This window comes from Sus scrofa, chromosome 1 (assembly GCF_054392235.1).
Source record: "Sus scrofa isolate SSC_HxYL_T2T_F1_AM1 chromosome 1, Sscrofa_HxYL_maternal_Yorkshire_Landrace_v2.0, whole genome shotgun sequence".
In the NCBI taxonomy this organism is placed as follows: domain Eukaryota; kingdom Metazoa; phylum Chordata; class Mammalia; order Artiodactyla; family Suidae; genus Sus; species Sus scrofa.
In genome coordinates, this window is record NC_139383.1 from 186,695,640 (window position 1) to 186,718,590 (window position 22,951).

A 22,951-nucleotide genomic window follows, 5' to 3' on the forward strand; every position below is an offset into this window, starting at 1 on the left:
CCTTGGAAGTGGCACTCTCTGGGTATGAAGGCCAGTCCCAACAGAGCCACATTTATTCTGCTCCCACAAGCCACTTTAAGACTTTGAGGCATTTTCTGTAACTTCATACTTTAGGGAACTCACATTCTAGGATCTAGGAGTAGTACTATGGAAATGCCCATTCTAAGGCTTTAGATGGAAGACTTAGTACTTTTCACCTATCCCATCCCTCTTCAAGGAGGCTGGGGATTTCTACCAATGAGTCTTCTCAGAAATCTACTCTCTCCATACCTTGGCCCATTTAATTATCTATGATTTGCTGGAGGTGTCCAAGAATTGCTGCTCTTGATATTTTCTTTATAAATTTGTATTTGGTCATCTGCCTTGTACTCATTTCTATATTTGATGTGTGTCATATTTTTTGTCTCAACTGAAATTGAAACATAAAGACTTATGTTTTAACATACTATTACAGGTGCATTTGCTTGGAGTTTCTTCTCTTAATAGCTCTTCAAGAACAAGGGATACTAATAGGCAGGTTCTTTAAGAGAATTGAGATAACAGTATTTGGAATTGTCTCATTTCATTATGACAAACCATCTTGTTAATTAAACAAAACAAAACAAAACAAAACATAACATGGCTTAACTTGCCAAATGCAATTTCTCATAAATTTTGGGTTATTTACTAGAGAAAGGAAAAAGATATTTGAAATAACCGCTATAAAAAGACAAAAGTCTAGTGGGAAACAATGAGCCCTCCTTTAGAAATAGATTTCTATGAATTGAGTCACAAGAGTTACATTTACTTTATAAGGTCTCCAGTAGGTCGGATAATTTAGATAAGCTTTAGGAACCAAATAGCAATAGAGTGCACTGGGTCTGTCCTAATTCATGAGGCTGGAAAAATACTTCCTAACTCATCTTTAATTGGCCTTCTGTACCCAAGCACCATAGCTCACATTAAATGGACCATGCGAGTTAAAGTATTGCTGTGCTATCTGGACATTCATATTAGTGTATCAGACTTTACTAGCTTTGTAGGATTTGCAGAGTTAGGGCATTTGAGGCATTAATAACTGTGATTATATTTTATACAGTTAATTATTTTAGGCCTCTCTGGTATGGTGAAATAAAGTATTTTTTCTTTCCTGCAAGGTATGCAAGTTTTTGAGCTGTGGATTGTAGCCCTTTTTTATCCCTTAAAGGTGAATTACTTTCAAAATTTAGACTGTAGTTTTATATATTTATGCCTATATTTACCATGTTTGTGAGCCAAGAAGTTATTCTATAAAGAGGTTTTATATTTGAGTTTTTCTAGTTTATTTAGATTCAGAGATTTTCTTTTTCAGAAAAATGTCATCTTAGTACTTTGTATGAAATAGAATTAGTCTGAGGGCTTTAGGGACTCATTTAAAGAACTGAGTACATATATTGCTTTTATAAAAAGAGACTCCTAGTAGATGGTTGAACAACTAGTTGGAAGGCTCCTGGACCTAAGTGAGCATGTGAAACAGATTACCACACCCTTCCCCAATCATGCAGTTAACTATGACATGTTTCTTGTGTATGTATATTAACTATGATACAAGAAAAATAAATATGCTATTAATACATTAAGCTACTGACATTTGGGAGTTGTTGATGTTAATTTTATTTAACTTAATATACCTCTGCTTGTTTAAAATTGTTTGTCCCTGTGTTCAGAATGCCTCTATATTCAGAATGATTTAGAAGGATTTTCTCAGAATTGAAAACACACTGTAATTATCATATATAAGCTATATTTTAAATTAAAAGGCCTGAGTTTTTTAACATGTAAGAATGGACAGTTTTGCATTATCTGCTGTAATGTAGCTCAACTAGTTGGGTATATTTGGAAATAGTATGAGTGCGTGCTACCAAAGGTCTAGTATAGTGAATTGAAGAGGCTAAAAATTCTTTCTCATCAAAGAGTACAGAATTTTAACAGTGGGGAAGGATTGTAGTTGTAAAGAAAAGTAGAAATATGTATAGAGGGAATTGGGTCATGAATTAACATAGTAATACTAGGAATTGAAAATTAGTGGCACATTAAAGAGATATTTTATAAAACAGTGAATCTAATGCCTATGTGCAACAAAAACATTTAAATTTTTTTTAAAATATAGACTCTTGGGCTTCAAACCGGACTTACTATGTTAAAATCTCTATTTTAACATGATTACATGAGAAAAATTTTATCTTTTGATCCTTAAATGAAATAACTGTAGAAAGTTCTCGTAAAAGTACCTAGTATAAGTAAGCATTCAATAAATGTTAGTCATTGGTATTGGAATTCTTATGCACACTAAAGCTTGAGAAACACTATTATAGAAATGGATCACTGAGTGTGATTTATCATTTTTATGAGTCTGTATTATTATGTCAAAAGGAGAATAGTTGATTAGCTGAATGGAGGATTAAAATACGTTTTTAAAAATTATAGTTGATTTACAATGTTATGCCAATTTCTGCTGTATAGTATAGTGATCCAATCATTCATATATATATATGAATATATATATATATTCTTTGTCTCATACTATCTTCCATCATGTTCTATCTCAAGAGACTGGATATAATTCCCTGTGCTATACAGTAGGACCTCATTTTTTATCCATTCTAAATGTAATAGTTAGCATCTACTAACCTCAAATACTTTTAAAATGATAGTCTTACTTACCCTTGGAAAAGTTGCAATGGGCAAAAGAATGATGTAAAGTTTACCTTTTTATTTCCATGCACAGCTTAAATTGACAACAGATCAATTGACCTGATAATAAGCAGTGTAAAAAAGAACAACAACAATACAAGAACATTTTTTGTTAAGTTAAATTTGGTTTCAGTTAACACTTGAGTGGTTAATGAGCTGTCTCTCTGGAAATATCTAGAGGTATTAGTCTGGAGCTCATAGGTAGATAGGAAGTCAAATTTGGGTGTCAACCAAGTAGAAATGACTGTATACATAAAATAACTTGAAATAACAGCCAGAGAGAAGTTGTAAAATTATAACGTTGAGCAATAAGGTTTAAGATTAAAAACTGGAAGAGACCTACATAAGGGGGAAAGTATAAGATAAAATGACTGAGAAAAGCCTAATCTGAGAATGAAGAAGGGAACAATTAGACTGTATTGTCCTGGAATCTAAGAAAAATTTTCAAAAAAGAAATAGGCCAGTAGTAAGAAATTTTACAGATATTGAACATGACAGTACTGATATTTTCACTTTGTAGTGAAAAGTTAGCCCCTTTCCCGAGCATAAGACCATGACTTTACTTGGCATTTCCTGTTTCTAGCACAACATCTTGTATTATATAATGCCTTCAGGATTCATTGAGCCTTTATTGTGGGCCAGAAAGTATAAGTCTTATGGAAGCTGAGATGACTCATAGTATTTCTTTTTATATCATGTCCTCAGGATCTGTAATATTCATGTTAATTGGGAAAGAAACTATGTCTTGTACATTTTAATTAGAGGAAAATTTATTGCTGAATTAGTGGGTACATCTACTATCTAACAGTTAGTTGATCAGTAGGCATGTCAGTTATTTCTTTCCTCAGAAGTCTTCAGCCTTCATTACTTAAAATAACTCCCCTTTTGAGATCTTAGACTTGACCTTTCTCTCTGCAATTATAGCCTCATTTCCCCACAACAGAAACTTCCCTTTTCGTATCCCCACTATTCACTGAGTTCCAAGTTATTTGTATGTTAATCATTCTGGTTTTCTGTTTTCTCTCTTATCTAGATCTTTAGTAGGTATCTCCACTTATAAAACATTACTCAAGGCTGTGGTACATACTACTCTGGATAACTCTCAGTCTCCTATTTTATATGCAGACTACTAAAAGTTACTGGAGAAAGTGTGTAATTGTCCTGCTTTTTGATTACTACTGAGTTAGGCTTTCTAATGATGACTTCTTACCTTTTCTATTTAAAAATAATTTTATTCATCTCTTACTAATCATTATAGCAACAGTTTTAAAACTGTTCACCCTCCTTAAGAAGGATCCAGAGAGGACTTTATAATTAACATTTTTGAGAATATTCAGGCCATTATTTGTTAAAATTCTCAATTTCTATTCCTTACATTTCAAATTATTTTCTTTATTCATTCTCTGTTTCTATATTAAAGAAGCACCTCTCTTCCTCTACAAAATGAATTGCCTTGCTCTGCTTTTAGCCATCCAGTCATGTCTTAATACCAAATGTTGTTTTATTAATAATCCTTTTTCATTTGAATTTTGTCCTTCTTATAAACTCATTCCTTCTTCTTAGCCAATTAGTAAGTTCAGAACATTTATAAACAACAAATGGCCTTCTTAAATTATCCTCTTGTCTATTTTCATTTATAGATTTTATACTCTATTTGCTGCCTCTACTCTCTTACCATTTTACTCCCTTAAAAATCTTCCTACTTTCCCCTTTTTATTTACCTATTCAGATGTCATCAATGACTTCCTTCTCCCTTTTAAAACCAATATTAATTCCTATTATTAGTAACTCTCCATTTTTTTCTTGTCTTGTCAGGAGTTTTCTTCTTCTTTTTTTCTTTTCTTTTCTATTTCTTTCTTTTTGATTTTTAGGGCCACACCCTGTGGCATATGGAAATTCCCAGGCTAGGGGTTGAATTGGAGCTACAGCTGCTAGCCTACACCACAGTCGTAGCAACGCGGGATCCGAGCTGTGTCTGCAACCTACATCACAGCTCACAGCAATGTCAGATCCTTGACCCACTGAGCGAGGCCAGGGATCAAACCCGCATCCTCATGGATACTAGTTGGATTTGTTTCCACTGCACCACAACAGGAACTCCCAGGAGTTTTCTTTTCCTTGACACACTCTTCTTCCTTAGCTTACTTGATGCTTTGTTTTATCTGATTTGCCTCCTGTTTCCTTGCTTAATTCTTTACTTTCTTCTCACTCTTTAGATGTTTTTATAAGGAGAATTCCACAAGATTCTGTTCTTTCCTCTTATCAGTTTTCTTTCACTCTCTGGGAACTCATTTAGTCATATAATTTAAATAATTGCTTTACTTTAGAGAGACTTCAAATATTCCCTTCTCACTTCTGATCAATGTGCTGACCTCTGTATCTTTCCAATATACTGTTAAGTATATTTTTCCTGTTTTTTTTTTTAAACTTAACTGTCTTCTCAAAATTATCATCCATTCCTTTTGATGTTATTTCTGCCAGTATTTACCATTTCCCCATTTAAATTCGTCCAGCCATTTTTATCTTTCATTCTGTTTTCACTCCGTTTTTCTGATTGGACAATTTGTATTGACCTATATTTAAGTTTGTTGACTCTTTTTTTTCTTTTGGCTGTTAAGCCCATCCAGTGAATCTTTTATTAAATTATAATTTTCAGGAGTTCCCACTGTGGCATGGTAGATTGAGAACCTAGTGTTGTTGCAGCTGTGGCATAAGTTGCAGCTGAAGCTTAGATTCAATGCCTGGATTAGGAACTGCCGTATGCTTCATGTGCAGCTGAAAAAAATTATAATTTTCAGTTATATAATTTTTATTTGGTGTTTTAAAATAATTTACATTTTTCTCAGAGTTCCTATCTGCTCATTCATTTTGGGTATATTTAATTCTTGAGCAAAATGTTAAAATCTTTTAAAATACTTGAGTGCTAAATCCAACACCTGGACCATGATAAGTTTTGTTTCTGTTCACTGTTTTGTTTTCCTTGACCTTGGGGCACATTTCCTATTTCTCTATATGTGATTTTCATTTTATACTTGACAGTCTCTATGATATGTTGTATCTCTATATTCCTCTGAAAAATCTTATTTTTTTTCTATGGGGAAATTTAATACCCTAACTTGTATGGGATTTATTTTATACTTTGTTAGTACAGATTTATGAAAAATCCAAGTCGTTTTCCAAGTCTCTATATATTGGCAGACTTAACCTCTGCACTCTTTCTCCTGCAGATCTTTCATGGCTTGGTTTTAAGATTTGTTATGGCATGTCAAAAGTAAGCTCTGGTTTTGGCATGGCTTGGTCTTGAAAGCACAGGCTTTCTGATGTTTCGTTGGTTTGTTCAAGGTGTTAATGAAGTGTTAACCTGGTTTCTCCATTATGGTTGGCTTGAACTCCAATGTCCCCTTGCATTGTTTGATCTCTCATATCTCTCTGCGCTTTTAAATCTATAGCAGATGTACTCTGATAAACTTTCGTCTTGCCCTACCATGTATGTACAGCCCATTCTTCAGCCAAGGACTATGTGGGATCCCCACATGGAATTCTGTGTCCCATTTATGCACAGATCTCTTCTTTCAGGAGCCCTGCACCACAAATTTCTGGCTATTCCCCAGCTCCCATGAACTCTGATCTTTATCCTTAGCTCAATGGAATTGCTGTACTCTGCCTGTCTTCCACTCCTTGTGTTGTGATTGGGAAATTGTCCCCAGATAGAGAGAGAGGGCAATTGTAGTTGCCAGTCTCTTAGGAATCAGGATTGCACTGATTATTGTCTAGTGATTGAAAAGAGTTGTTGTTTGTATATTTCTAAATTTACAGTTTTGCAGGAGGAGGGCTAATTTGGTAACAGATACTCCATCAAAGTCAGAAGTCTTGAAACCTTAACATCTTTTTTGATTTCTTTCTTACAGTCAGGCTTCCAATCCAAACTAAATCCTTTTATTCTTCCTTATCAAAGCTGCTTATTTCTACCCAGTCATTTCTGTGATCATTGCCTACCATCCTGAAACCATTATTTCCTCAAACCTCTATGATATCCATACCTTTCTAATATCTCTCACAGATGTTATCACTTTAATCATATCATTTGTTTACATAAGTTATCTACCAATTACTCAATCTGTACTATTTAATTAGAAACCTCAGTTCCTCAAATTACCTCTACATGATATTTAGCTTTATCTTCTACTATTCCGTCATACAGATGATAGTTGCTAGAATACCTATATGTGTGATTCCTTGACCTTGCTTATATTATTTGTTTTACATAGACTGCTTTGATGAGTTCCTATTGTAGCTCACTGAGTTAAGAACCTGACATAGAGTACATGAGAATGTGGGTTCTATCTCTGGCCTCCCTCAGTGGATTAAGGATCCAGAGTTGGTGCAAGCTGCAGGGTATGTAGCAGATACTGCTCAGATCCCATGTTGCTGTGGCTTTGGCATAGGCCTGCAGCTATAGCCCTGATTTGACTCCTACCCTGGGAACTTCCATATGTCACAGGTACGGCCCTAAAGAGAAAAGTTAAAAAAAAAAAAGAATGCTTTGATTCTTCAAAATTATTTTTTCAAATATTTATTAGGTGCCTAAGGTGTACCAGATACCATTTTAATTTATAGGATCATGGGAATGAACAGTGTAGTTTCCATAGAATTACAGAACTTATAATTTAGTGGAAGAGATAGAAATTGAAGAAAAAAATTCACACAAATAGCAATTATGCTTGTGTTAGGAGCAACAGTAGAGAAACATACTGGGTCTTGCATGTATTTACCATGTAGCCTTATACTAGACTTTAGAATGATTTTACATGGGGAATTAGATTTGAGTACTTAAGTAGGATTAAAAAGTAAGTTGGATGAAATACAGGTGGAGGACATCTTTCTAGGCAGAAGGAACAGCTTGAGAGAAAGCCCCAAGGGAGGAAGGAACATGATTCTATAGGAACTGAAAGTAGCTAGTGAGCCTAGAGTACAGTGACAAGTAAATGGTGAGTAAATTACCATAAGTGGGCTGGTAAATTACTATAGTGTCAAATGATGAAGGCCCTGTAGGTTATAATGACACTTCTGGATTTTGTCCTAAGAACAAAGAGAAACCTGCAGGTTACCTCAAAGCTTTCACCAAATTTGCTAGTAGGCACCAGGACTCTTTAGACAACCTCTTTACTCTTCAAACTGTTATTGCTGGAGATGGAATGCTAATGTGCAGCAAAGTTTAGAAAGGGTCATAAATTCTGCTCATATTGCTCTTATACTTATTATTGACAGAATGCCAATATTTGTGGACATGACATGTAACAATGCAGGAGTGTGGGACTGTGTTAATCTTTCTTTTAATTCTTACCTGCGTAACATAGTCAAACAAACTTGTTCACCTTCTGGCCCACAAAGCTGTTAATAGTTTTAAGTTTTAAGTAATATTAGAATCACATTTTATTAAGATCTCCCTTATTGAACTTAGGGAAAATTTTTGAAGGGGCATGAAGTAAGAATGAAACATAAAAGATTAGTTAAAATGCTTGAGTCCAGGCTAGAATCTTGCAGCTTTGAATAGGATATTTACTGTGGGAAGAACTAAGATAAGGGACCATTTAATTGGCACCACTTCCCTCCTTTGATGACTTTACAGTGAGTGACTCTTATCAGTTCTCAAAATGGTGGGAAAAAAATCCTCTTTAAATCCAAGTTCCCATATGCCAGGCAAGGGCTAACTTTGCAAGCAAGATTTCTAAGGATATATTGTTAACTCTTCTGGATGACGGTCATAATAAAATTTGTAGATAATCCTTTGTTTTCTAGTTCTTTGTGCTAATTTATACTTTATGTAATGTATTCTGAAGCAACCTATTATTTGTACACAGACTCTTTTTGTACTTTTGGGTCATCATATTTCTTCACTCTTTTTTAATGCTCTGTTGCAGGCTATATTTGATCAAGATTTGGTTTGGTGGAATTCAATCCATGCTTCTTTCTTTCTTCTAATCTCTCGTCACCGTTTATTGATCTCATGTCATATCTAGGTTTCTTGAAGGTTAATGGGAAAAATATCCTTTACTTTGAAATGCCTTTTTAATATAAGATTATAATTTATCTTCCTAACAATTTGTAAATCTGCTGAAAATCTATAATATTTTTGATAAGAGTTGAGATAGTATTTATGGGAAGTTGTAAAATTTAATGAAAGCTCATGAAGAATTAGTAGTTAGAATAATCCTAGTGTGGAAATGTATTATCCAATAACAGCTTACCTTGTAAAAATTGTATGCAATTTCTTTTCTTTCTTCTTCTTCTTCTTCTTCTTTTTTTTTTTTTTTGCTTGACCCGTTTTGAATTTGCCAGATACTGGGTTTCCCATACTAATAGAAATTGCTAAGATGATTGTGGTGGCCAGAATTATAATGAATCAGACTGTGTTTGACTGTGGTTTTGGCTTAGTTTTAATGAGGGTTAGTATACTGACCTGTCTTTTGTATTACTCCACTAATGCCAAGATTTTTTTTTTACCTTTTTTTAATTCCCAGAAATTTTTTCTCATCTCTGATCCCATGTTATTCAAAATGTGGTCTATGGACCAGTAATATTGTGGTTACCTAGGAGTTTGTTAGAAACACAGAATCTCAGGCCTATTCCCAGACCTGCTGAGTAAGAATCTGCTTTGCACCAAGATCTCCAATTGATCCATATATATATTTAAGTTTTGGAACTGCTGCTCTAAATTCTGCCATTATCTTTGTCTTTTAAAATTCCATTATCAACCTGCACCTGTTTCACGATACACATCTGGTCATACTGGGAATTATAAGCATGTTTGGAGTTAGGAAATTAAAAAGGTCTGTGAACCAATGAATTGATCATACTCAGTATCTGTGGGGAACAGTCATAACTAACCAAAATTCCCTAAATTGCATTAATTTGGGGAGTGCTGCTATAGCATTAACTATGAATAAATGCATTGTTCTTTTGTGATACTGTTTGCATTCTTAGCTTCTAATTTCCCCAGTTGAGAGCCACTTTCCTGAGTGCACTAGGCAACTGCCTTAAAAATGCCTTTAGCACAGTATCAACTCCAACGCTGATGCCTCTAGCTGAAATTCTTTTGGCTTCTCTTTGGTTATTTTTAGGCAAGCAGTCATTGAGCTAGGCCATTATTTTGATTTTTAAAGAAATTTTTTGAAGTATCATTGATTTACAATGTGGTATTAGTTTCAGGTGTATAGGAAAGTGATATATACATATATCACATATAGCATACTATATATATAGTACGCTTTTTCATTATATGTTATTACAAGATAGTGAATGTAGTTCCTTCCCTCTGCTACACAGTTGGTCCTTGTTGTTTATCTATTTTATATATGGAAGTGTATATTTGTTCATTTCAAACAAGATTGTTTTCTATATCTGTCAATCTGTTTCTGTTTTGTAAATAAGTTCATTTGTATCATTTTTTTAGATTCTTCATATAAGTGATATCATATGATATTTGTCTTTCTCTGTTTGACTTGCTTAACTTAGCATGATAATCTCTAGATCCATCCATGTTGCTGCAGGTGGCAAAATTTCATTATTTTTTATAGTTGAGTATGGACTATTTTTTTAAACTGGAGTTAGTCAACTTCCTCTTTTTCTAATATTTCTGCCGCTCAGTTCATTATCAATAGTTGCTTGTGCCCAGACTCTAGGACAGATCAAAGGGGGGGGGGCCATAACTCTAGGCAATTTAATGATGCTCTTGGATCTGTCCATAAGGGTATATTTTGGTCAACAAGAAGGACTTTAGGGAGGTGGAGCAAGACGGTGGAGGAATAAGAGGTTGTGCTCACCTTCTCCCACAAACACATCAAAAAAACACATCTATATGTAAAACTACTTGCAAAGAACATCAACTGACAGAAGAACTGGCAGAAGAATTTAAATCTAGAAAAAGGGCAAGAAACTCTTGACACAACTGGGTAGAACAAAAGAAAAAAAGAGAGAGAGAGAAGGAATCAGGATGGGACTAGCATTCCTGAGAGGGAGCTGTGAAAGAAAAAAGGAACCCACATCCTGGGAAGCCACTTAACTAACAGAAAGATCAGCTAAGTTTGTGGGACCTCAAAGTCACTGAGAAAATGCAGCAGCTGGACTGAGAACAGCAAAGCAAAGTGAGATCTGCACAGATCATCTGAACCACCACCCAGGACACCACAGCCTGAGATGCTGCAGCAGGGGCTGTGTGCTGAGACTCAGGCTCCAGAGGTCAGTCCTGGGGAGAGGACTGGGGATGGCATGAGGGGCTAAGGAACAGTGTGCCATGGGCGGGGGAGCAGTACACCATGGGCTGAAGAGGGGAACACCATGGCAGAGGGAACCCAAAAGGTCTGGACCCATAGGAGAGGCAAGGCACAATTGTTGGGGAGGGTGGGAGGGGGTGGACTGCCATAGGAAACACCCTGCATTAGAACATGCACATGCCCATGGGCTTAGAGGGTAGGGTGGCTCTGCACAGGCTATGGGCAGCGAGAAGCCTCTTGCTCATTTAGGGGATATTGGGTGCTTCTTGTGCAGGCTACCAGTGGCCAGGCACCTCTTGTGTGGGCTAAGTGCATCAGGAGGCTAAGTGCAATGTGGTGCCTCTCACACGATCTACAGGTGTTAGAGACAGACTGCAATGGTCATCTCAGAGGCCAGAGAGGGGCGTGGCTTGCCACCACTGGGGGCCTGTGAGTGGGCTCCACCTGCAACCCCAGTCACCTCAGGGGTTGGCAGAAAAGAGGGCACTGCAACCAAGCACCAAATGCTGTTGCTCACACTCCCCTGGGAACACACCCGCCCTGCAGCTGCCACTGCGAAATGCTCTGGGTGGTGACCAGACACTTGGTCACTGTCCCTTCCAAGACCTTATAACTAGGAGCAGCTGGTACAGCACCTCCTGTGTGGGCTAAGTGGGACAGGGTCCTTCTTGTGTGGTCTGCAGGCGGTGGCGGAGGGGAACCACCACAGTTATCACTGACTCTGGAGTCAGTCATGGCCCACTCCCAATAGGGGTCCCTGAACAGGCACCATTTAAAGTTCCAGTCACCTCAGAGGAGGGCAATGTAATAGAACACAAGCTGTTGTTGCTTTCACTCCCCTGGGAACTCACACACCCTGCTGCTGCTACTGACAAATGGTCTGGTCACCTTGAAGATTGGCCTAGAGCTTATTACTACTTCCCAGGGCCCTGCAGCTGGGAGTAGGCTGAGCCACCTTCCTGCAGGTTCTTGCTGCTGTTGATGACCAAATGACCAGGCACTGAATGCTGGCCCTCCCCCATTGCCTCCTTCTCCCTGAAAACACACAGAGCATCCTGGGGATAACAGCCTGCTCACAATGAAGAAAGAGACAGCAAATATTCAAACTCCCACAGCAAAAATAAATAGTAAGCCCCCCCTCCAAAAAAAAAGGGGTATTCTTGCATAGAAGTAGCTTCACAAGACTATAGTTTGGCTACCCCAAACTCACAGAAAAAGCAAAACACAAGCAAGATGAAGGAGCTCAGAAACTGTTCCCACTTAAAGGAACAGGAGAATTCACTTAAAGCAGTCATCAATGAAACAGACCTCTGCAGTGTAACAGACATTGAGTTCAAAAGGGACTCAGTACTGAAGGAATTAAGAAAGAATATGAACACTAATGCAGATTCCTTTAGAAAGGAACTAGAAAATATAAGGAGGAGCCAAGAAAAACTAGAAAATTCATTTGCAGAGACACAAACTGAGCTAAAGGCAATAATGAGCAGAATGAATAATGCAAAGGAACAAATTAGTGACATGGAAGATAGAATAATGGAAATCACCCAATCAGGACAGCAGAGAGAAAACCAAGTGAAAAAACATGAAAACAATATAAGAGACCTATGGGATAATACAAAGTGGACCAATCTACACAAAATAGGAATTCCAGAAGGAGAAGAAAAAGAAAAGGGGATTGAAAATATATTTGAAGAAATTATGTCTGAATCCTCCCAAATCTAAAGGAAATTGATATCAAGATACAGGAAGCATAGAGGGCCCCAAGCAAGTTGAACCCAAATAGACATATTATATGAAAAATGGCCACAGTTTAAAGAGAGGATTCTAAAGGCAGCAAGAGAAAAACAAAGCATTAATTATAAGGGAACCCCCACAAGGCTATCAGCTGATTTCACTACAGAAACACTACACGCCAGAAGAGAGTGGTAAGATATATTGAAAGTGTTGAAAGGAAAAAATTTGCAACCTAAACACTGTATCCAGCGAGAATATCATTTTAGATAGAAGGGGAAATAAAAAAGTTCTCCAACAAACAAAAGCTAAAGGTGTACAGAAATACTAAACCCTTTTTAAAAGAAATTCTGAAAGGGCTTCTCTAAATAAAAAAAGAAAAAAGAAAAAAAGAATTAGGATAGAGAAAACCACAACTGGAAAGCATTCACTTAAATAAGCCAGCATATAGATCTAAACATGAAGACGTTAAAAAAAAAAGACATCAAAATCATAAAATGTGGGGAAGGAAAGTAAGAAAATATAGATTATTTTTTTATCTTAATGATGTGTTTGAGTCTACATGACTATCAGGCAAAAGCAAGCAGATATAGGAAGGGGTTGACGTACTTAAAAAAACAGGACCAGCACAAATCAAGACCAAACATTACATTCAAAAAAACTGAAAAGAAAAGCACTCAAGCATAAAATAAATGGAAACTCTCCACCCCCCCCCCAAAAAAAAAGAAAGGAAAGAAAAACAGAATTAACTGGAAAATAAAGTTTAAAAGGGCAATAAATACACATCTATCAATAATCACCTTAAATGTCAGTGGACTAAATGCTCTAATCAAAAGACACAGTGGCAGATTGGATAAAAAAGCAAATATCTTCAGTCTGATGTCTACAAGAAACTCACTTTAGAGTAAACGACAAATATAGATTGAAAGTGAGGGGATAGGAAAAGGTATTTCATGCTAGTTGACAAGACAGGAAAGCAGGAGTTGCAATATTCATATCATATAAAATAGACTTCAAAATGAAGGCCATAAAGAAAAGGAAGGACACTATTTAATGGTTAAAGGATCCATTCAAGAAGAGGATAGATATTACAATCATCAACATATATGCCCCTAACATAGGAGCACCCAGATACTTCCCACAAATACTAACAGACATAAAAGGAGAACAGAAATACAAAAAACCATGAGAGAATACTGTAAACAGTTGTATACTAACAAATCTGACAACCTACAAGAAATAGACAACTTTCCAGAGACTTACAGCCTGACAAAACTGAATCAGGAAGAAATAGATCAACTGAACAGGCCAATCACTAGAAATGAAATTGAATGTATCATAAAAACACTCCCTACAAATCAAAGTCCAAGACCAGATGGCTTCACAGGAGAATTCTACCAAACATCCAAAGAAGAACTTATACCCATCCTCCTTAAACTTTTTCAAAAGCTTGAGGAAGAAGGAACACTCCCAAAGACATTTTCTTTGGCCACCATCACCCTAATTCCAAAACCAGATAAAGATACCACCAAAAAAGAAAACTATTGGCCAATATCTTTGATGAATATAGATGCAAAAATTCTCAACAAAATTTTAGCCAACCAAATCCAACAACATATAAAAAAGATTATACACCACGACCAGGTGGGATTCATCCCAGGATGGTTCAACATTTGTAAATAAATAAACATTATACACCACATGAACAAAAGAATAGTCAAAAACCACATGATCATCTCAACAGATGCAGAAAAAGCATTTGACAAAGTACAATATCCATTCATGATAAAAACTCTTACCAAGGTGGGTATAGAGGGAACATACCTTAACATAATCAAAGCCATTTATGGCAAACCCACAGCAAATATAATACTCAATGGAGAAAAGCTAAAAACCTTCCCACTAAAATCTGGAACAAGACAAGGATGCCCCCGCTCACCACTTTTATTCAACATAGTATTAGATGTCCTAGCCAGAGCAATCAGACAAACAAAAGAAATAAAGGGCTTACAAATCGGAAGAAAAGAGGTAAAAACTGTCACTGTATGCAGATGACATGATACTATATGTAGAAAACCCTAAGGACTAAACCCCAAAACTACTTGAACTGATCAACAAATTCAGCAAAGTAGCAGGATCTAAGATTAACACTCAGAAATCAGTCATGTTTCTCTATACTAACAATGAAATACTACAAAATGAATACAAAAATACAATACCTTTTAAAATTGCACCCCAAAAAATCAAATACCTGGAAATACACATGACCAAGGACGTGAAAGACTTATATGCTGAGAACTATAAAACATTAATCAGGGAAACTAAAGAGGATTCAAAGAAATGGAAAGATATTCCATGCTCCTGAGTGGGAAAAATTAATATTGTAGAAATGGCCATACTACTCAAAGCAATCTACAGATTCAATGCAATCCCTATCAAATTGCCCATGACATTTTTCACAGAACTAGAACAAATAATCCAAAAATTTATATGGAACCACAAAAGACTCAGAATTTCCAAAGCAATTCTGAAGAACAAAAACCAAGCAGAAGGCATCACTCTCCCAGACTTCAGGCAATGTTACAAAGCCACAGTCATCAAGACAGTGTGGTACTGCTACCAAAGCAGATACACAAACCAATGGAATAGAATAGAGAACCAAGAAATAAACCCAGACACCTTTGGTCAATTAATCTTTGACAAAGGAGGCAAGAATATAAAATGCGAAAAAGATAGTCTATTCAGCAAGTATTGCTGGGAAACCTGGACAGCTACATGCAAATCAATGAAACTGGAACACATCCTCACACCATGCTCAAAAATGAACTCAAAATTGCTTCAAGACTTAAATATAAGACAAAAGACCATCAAACTCCTGGAAGAGATCATAGGCAAAACATTCTCTGATATCAGCCTTATAAATGTTTTCTCAGATCAGTCTCCCAAGGCAACAGAAATAAGAGCAAAAATAAACCAATGGGACCTAAACAAATGACAAGCTTTTGCATAGAAAAGGAAATCAAAAAGAAAACAAAAAGACAACTTACAGAATGGGAGAAAATAATTTCAAATGATGCAGCTGACAAGAGCTTAATCTCTAAAATATACAAGCAACTTTTAAAACTCAAAGCAAAAAAACCAACAACCCGATGGAAAAATGGTCAAAAGACCCGAATAGACATTTCTCCAAGGAAGATATATGGTTGGCCAAGAAGCACATGAAGAAATGCTCAGCATCCCTGATTATTAGAGAAATGCAAATCAAAACTACCATGAGATACCACCTCACACCAGTCAGAATGGCCATCATTAATAAGTCCACAAGTAACAAAGGCTGGAGGGGGTGTGGAGAAAAGGGATCCCTTTGCACTGTTGGTGGGTATATAAGCTGGTTCAACCACTATGGAGAACAGTATGGAGGTACATTAGCAAACTATACATAGAACTACCATATGACCCCACAATCCCACTCTTGGGCATATATCTGGATCAGACTTTCCTTAAAAAAGACACATATACCCCATGTTCGTTGCAGCACTATTCACAATAGCCAAGGCATGGAATTAACCCAAATGTCCATCAAGAGATGACTGGACTAAGACCAGGTGGTATACACATACAATGGAATACTACTCAGCCCTAAAAAAGAGCAAAATGATGCCATTTGCAGCAACATGGATGGAACTAGAGACTCTCATACCAAGTGAGGTCAGTCAGAAAGCGAAGGACAAATACCATGTGATATTACTTATATCTGGAATCTAATATAGGTTATGAATGAACCTTTCCACAGGAAAAAAATCATGGACTTGGAGAATAGACTTGTGGTTGCCAGGGGTGAGGGGGAGGGAGTGGTGCTTTCAGTTAATGATGCAGACTATTGCCTTTGGAATGGAGAGGCAATGGGATCCTGCTGTGTAGCACTGGGAACTATGTCTAGTCACTTATGATAGAGCATGATAATGTGAGAAAAAAGATTGTATTCTTGTATGTATAACTAGATCACCATGCTAGAAAGCAGAAAATTGACAGAACACTGTAATCCAGCTATAATGAAAAAAATAAATAAGTATATAAATAAACTATGCACCATAAAAAAATTTAAAAAAAGAGAAGGACTTCAATACTTTTTCTCTTTCCTAATCCCCACATTTGGGCAACCTGCTTGCATCTCTGGCTCTTTTTGCCTCTTAGTGAACACCTCTCTCTTGTTCTCTCTCTTCAATCCTTCTACTTCTAGCCACTCATCCCCTCTCTTAGTTAATTCAAGTTAAGGTTGTACTTCTCTTTCAAATTTTTAGCTTTAGTGGCTCAAATTTTCCAAGGATTAAATTATTGATGACATAAAATCATTACCCTTCCAATTAAAATGCAAGTTACTATGAGAAAATAAATGATCAAATAAGTGTTCATATAAATTATAATTTAAACTCTGAGTATCATTAGTCAGGTTTTTCTAGAAAGATGTTAATATTGGAATTTAATCTACATATTGAACAAGTTTACTTATTAAAAAGGAGTTCATATTTATTGTGTTGATTTATAATGAAGGGAAATATCCAGTCTACTCATTTAAATTCTATTTCTTTTGTTTGTTTTTTATTTTTTAGGGCTGTACCCATGGCATATGGAAGTTCCCAGGCTAGGGATTGAATTGGAGCTGTAGCTGCTGGCATATACCACAACCATAGTGACACCAGATCTGAGCTGTGTCTGTGACCTACACTACAGCTCGTGGCAATGCCGGATCCTTAACCCAGTGAGCGAGGCCAGGGATCAAATCTCTGTCCTCACTGATCCTAGTCAGATTCATTTCTGCTGCACCACAATGGGAACTCCAGAATTTATTTCTAAAATAAATAGTTTTACAGTTTTCTAAGACTAGGTGAATATGCAAAGTGATTAAATACAGAAATAGTGGATGGGTCTGATTTTTTTTCCACTATGAATGAATTCTATTCTCTAAGTTGCAGGGTACTTTATGTTACCTCTTTCTCTTAAAATACTGTTTTATTAAGTCAGAGTGAACTGGATCTCCTCAATGTAATGGTGCTGAAGTCATTAATCCTAGCACTTATCTTCTTATTATTTATAATTTATTATGACTATTTGATGAAATTGTACAAAAATGTGTTTACCTATTTCATTTCAGATTTATATTGAGAACTTAGTATGAGAACAACAGTTTTTTTTAAAAGTAATTGAATTTATCTGGGACATGTAAAAGTAATTTTTAAAAACTTTGCAACATGGTATACTTTAAATTTCTTAATATGATCATTTAAAACCATTCTTGCTATTCTAAAGCATTCTAAAATTCATGCTATAGCTTTATATGTACAAGATAATAAAGTCATTATATATGGAAATTTATGTCTAAAACAGACAAAGGAAAGAAAATTTGTCTTAGAATTTTTTTTCTTGGGGCCTAACTTTGATAGCATGCTCCAATAAGCCTGTTTGTAATCTCAAGTCAGATAATAAAATCCCTCCCATGGATGCAAGATGACTAGAAATTGCAAACCCAGTTTCCTTCAGGTTTGGGCAGTACTCTAGATTGATGAGACTCTGAGCTAGAACATGCATGTGGCACATGTGACATACCTAATTATGAGAACCCGGACATGCCTAAAGTTATATTACGGCTTTCCACAGTATATTTATAGTTCATAAAGTCCAGGTGCAATATACCAGTCATAGATCATTTTCACTACAGGTAAAAGTTGCTTAGTAAAAAAAAAAAATCAGTTTTTTATCTTTATCAATTAAAGAAAAACTAAGGTAGAAAGTTAACAAAATGTCAGATTCTCATGCAGAGGGAGAATGGGTTTTGTTAATGCTTGCTCATAGAGCTTAATCAAAATAACCATAATGACAATACAACAGTAATTGCAGCAGTTGGGGAAACTGCTTGGTAAGAATTGCAAATCTTGTCTTTTAATAATCTGACAGTGAACAACTGCAGAGGAGATCTGAAAGGTCCTGTTGACTTTACATCAAAAGTTTAGTATGTGGTTCCTTAAAGAGACAGTGCAAGTCAGAGACTGAAGTATGAAATCCAGGACCTTGGACAGAATCTTCACTCTAAACATATTGACTAGATGTGTTTAGTGAAGAGGGATATGCTTTGTGATGAAACAAGGCTGCTTCTGAATTGTATGTAGTAAATTTAATCAATTACCTCTGGGTCCAAGTTAATTGTTAGATATGTAGTATTGTTAATGAGTACATATATAAGTTGAGGCAGCCTTTCATGAATATGAGCTCTGGATTTAGATTGCCTGGCCCTGTCGTGCCTTAGCTATGTGACCCTGTGGGAGTGCCCTAATCTTTTGAGTCCTTGTTTTTTTTTTTTTTTTCTGTAATATAAAGATAATAAATATAGCTTAGTCACAGGGTTGTGTGAAACTTAATATAAGTAAAACTCTCATAGTGCCCTGAATATAGTAAAAAAAAAAAAAATTAAGCAAATGAAAGTAATCATTCATAAATAGTTAGGCAAATGTAGCTTATCCATATCCTGTTTACATTATTTTAAGTTGTTCACATTAATAATGACCAGAATTAATGTATTGTGAAATACTAAAAAATATACATATTGGTTTCTGCCCTTCATTTCTTATGTAGAGCTCCTAAAACCTATAAGTAGGGGTACTAGGAGAATCTATGTTCAAATATTTGATCTTGACATAGAGCTCTTATGACCTTGTGAGTTCCTTGTGAGTTCCTTGTGAGTTATCAGAACCTTGTGAGTTCCTTGTGAGTTATCAGAACATCTGACACAAAGGCACTAAAATCCTTTGAAATTTTCTGAGTAATAGGATTTTTTTGCTGTTGTTTTTCTAATAAGGCAACTCTTGGTGGGATCCTGGTTTGAGGCTGATTACCAGAAGGATTAAACTATAATTAAGCTTCATTTTGGAAGTTCAAATTAGGTAAATGTGAATGAAGTGAGTCTTAAGTGACCACAATGATTTCCTAGGCCAGTGATAAGCAAACATGGCTACACCTTTGAGTCATGTAGAAAATTTTTACAAATATGGAACCTCAGTTCCCACTCTATACTTACCCAGACTGTGTGTCTGGGAATTGTTCTCTTAGAGTCTGCTAGATATAAACCCTCAGATCTATTAATTGAGAACTGATACTATAATTTCTCTAATTAGAAGTATACAAAGTTAGGTTTTAACATATAATTATATATGTTTACCATTGAATATTTACTATGATTTATTTTTTCAAGCATTATTTTCATAATTCAGAATAGAAATGTCAAGGTTATAAATGTCCAGATTTCCCAAAGGTGTGGATAACTGAGTCACTTACTATAGATTACATCTCCACATTCACTTAAAACATTTATCCATGAATTAAAATGAGCAGGCAAAATGTTACAAATTTCCAGTGTGTGCTGGTGTGGCGTCATATATGTGTATACATGTGCACACCCACATGAATATTAATTGTACCAGATATGTCAAAATTGCTCAGTAACTCTTCCTCATGAACTGCCTCTCTATTCAAAGAAGTCCTACCCTATGATTTGGGCAGTGTTGGCCACTGGTGGAGTAGGAATATGTACTTCATCTTAAGGCAGATTATACTGGACAGTGATAGATGAGGTATTCTGTTATGACAGATTCTAGACATATGACATTGGTTGAGATCTTTCAGAAGTGAAAAAGCAAAAGTGTTTCTTATACAGAATCATTGTAAAGAAAATGTAGTTTAAAAATATTTTTATTTTAGAAATACCACCAAACTTATCAAGAATTTGTATTTCTTAAAATATTTCAGGTGTGGAAAATATTTAGTTAAATAAATCAGCCTATTTTCCCCTGGAATTAAGACTGGGAATTGCAGAGAAGACTGGCTGGTTGGTGGTGAGAAGTGAACAGTTGAGAAGAGAGTAGAGAGAAACATCCAGGATTGTAGCGGATTCAGTTAATGGTAAAGTCAAAGATTAGAACAAACCTTCCTCACTCTACCTACTGGCCAGTCAGCCCAAAGAAACCCAAGACCTGATAACATCTGAACCAGCAATGATGAAAGAAACCCAGCAATCTCAACGTCAGTAAATACTGAGAGTAAAAGAGAGATAACACTCTAGCAGTATCACTGATCATAGCACCCTGAGAGGTGTGGATGTAGAGGGAAATACCAAGATGGCTGAGTATTGGGGCAGAGCTGCTATTTACCCTTTCAGTAAATCCCTACTCTTTATCCAGTCTTTGTTTTCATTGTAATTCAAAGGCTTTAAAAAACACACACACTCCCTCCAATGTAAAGCAAGACTTAAAAAACATGAAGTCTTAGGCTAAGATCATACCTTTTCCACTAACAATAAACCATTATCAATCTGCGTCCTGTTTACCTGGAATCAGGGTCAGGGTCAGGGGAGGTGATTGACAGAGGAAACATTTTATGGTGCTAAAATAATTCTGTATCTTTTGTCCTAGTGATTGTTACTTACCTCTAGGCAATTCTCTATATCCATCAATTTGTAAACTTAAAACAGGTAAATTTTATCTAATGTGAATTATATCTCAATAAATAAAGCTGTAAATAAGTCCAGCAAAAAAATAAATGAGTAAATAAAATGAAAGGATAGGGAACCCCTTCAGCTGTAGAAAAGTAAAAGTTTAGGCCAGATGTACATATCTCAATGGAAGGGTTAATTATACCTTAACAGTTGAAGAGGAGGGGGACCTTTCAAATTATTGGTTGAAAAGAATTGGATACAAGCTAATAACCCAAGTATCGTATGGAATTAATACCTCAGGAAATTTATGAAAGAGATTGAAATTTTTTATGGTTTACACTGAGAAATTAATTTGGAAAATGATTAAGCAATCTGCTTGAGGTTACAGAAAGAAAGAGACAATAAAACAAAAATTCTTTGAAAGTTGAATAATTTGGAGAAAATAAAATTTTTTCTTGGTTCTCTGGTAGATTTGATAGAATGAAAGTTAATTACCTTCTCATTTATTGAAAATAAGTGGAATTTCAATTTCCTAATTTTAATATTTCAAAACCATCTACCACATTACATTTGTTACTGACTTTCCATTTCACAGGTTAACTTACAGTTTGTGTTTCATGATTCCCTCCTTTCTCACTAGCACTCAGAACTAGTTGTATAGTTACTGTAAATTTCAGTCTAGCTGATAGGCCCAGTAAGTGCATTTAAAAATAGCAAATGGTCAAATCTGACCTTTGGATTCTGACAGCTGAGGGGTAATTGCATAGAAATCATTACCTTCCAGGGAGGAAAAGCTTGCTGAACACTGACCCCCTGCTTAAATAAAATGGGGTTATTTTTTCCTTATCAGGTGAATCTTTTGACACTTTAATGCCAAGTGTCATTACTTCTGTCTGGCTTGTGGATTGCTAAACCCTGTAAGTGTGATTTAATAGCCTGAATCTGTCATGAAATATTTATAACTTTTTTTGTGCTTTGAAGATTTTGAATTTTACTGTAACCATATTATTAATGAAATGGCCTATATAGGAGATGCCCCAATATATCATATTTATCTTGTGCAAGTGCAGTTTTTCTGATACTAGTGTATATTTTTAATATTTTTTTAATAGAATTTAGCTTATATCTAGTGAAAAGTCAAATATTTGGTCAACCATGGTGGGTGTCATCTTTCATAAACCTTAAGAGGATGATTTAATAGAAAGAGCTATTTTTCAGTCAGTTAAATTTATATTTTAATATAGTTAAACTAAAATTTAAAAGCAAAACTGACAGATTATGAGAAATATATACAAATAATAAGTTAATATTTATTCAATATTAAGAATTTTCCAGGCAGTGTGCTAAGCACATTTACATTAATGAAATTATGATTTCTAATTCAAAGCAATTTTTCTCCACTATTGTTTGTGTATCTTATTATTTATGCATCATATATGTATCACATATATGCATATGCTATGAACTGAATATTTGTACCCTGCCCCCTAAATCCATATGTTGAAGCCCTAATTACCAATATAATGGTATTTGGAGATGGGGCCTTTGAGAGATAGTTATGGTTAGATGAAGCCACAAAGGAAGGGGCCCTCATGATGAAATTAATGTTCTCATAAAAAGAAAAAGATAGGAAATCTCTGTCTCTTTCCTCACACAAGCACCAAGGAAAGGATACATGAGGATGTGAGGTGAGGACAGGCCTCTGGAAACTAGGAAGAAGAAAGGCCCTTACCAGACCCCTAATCTGTCAGCG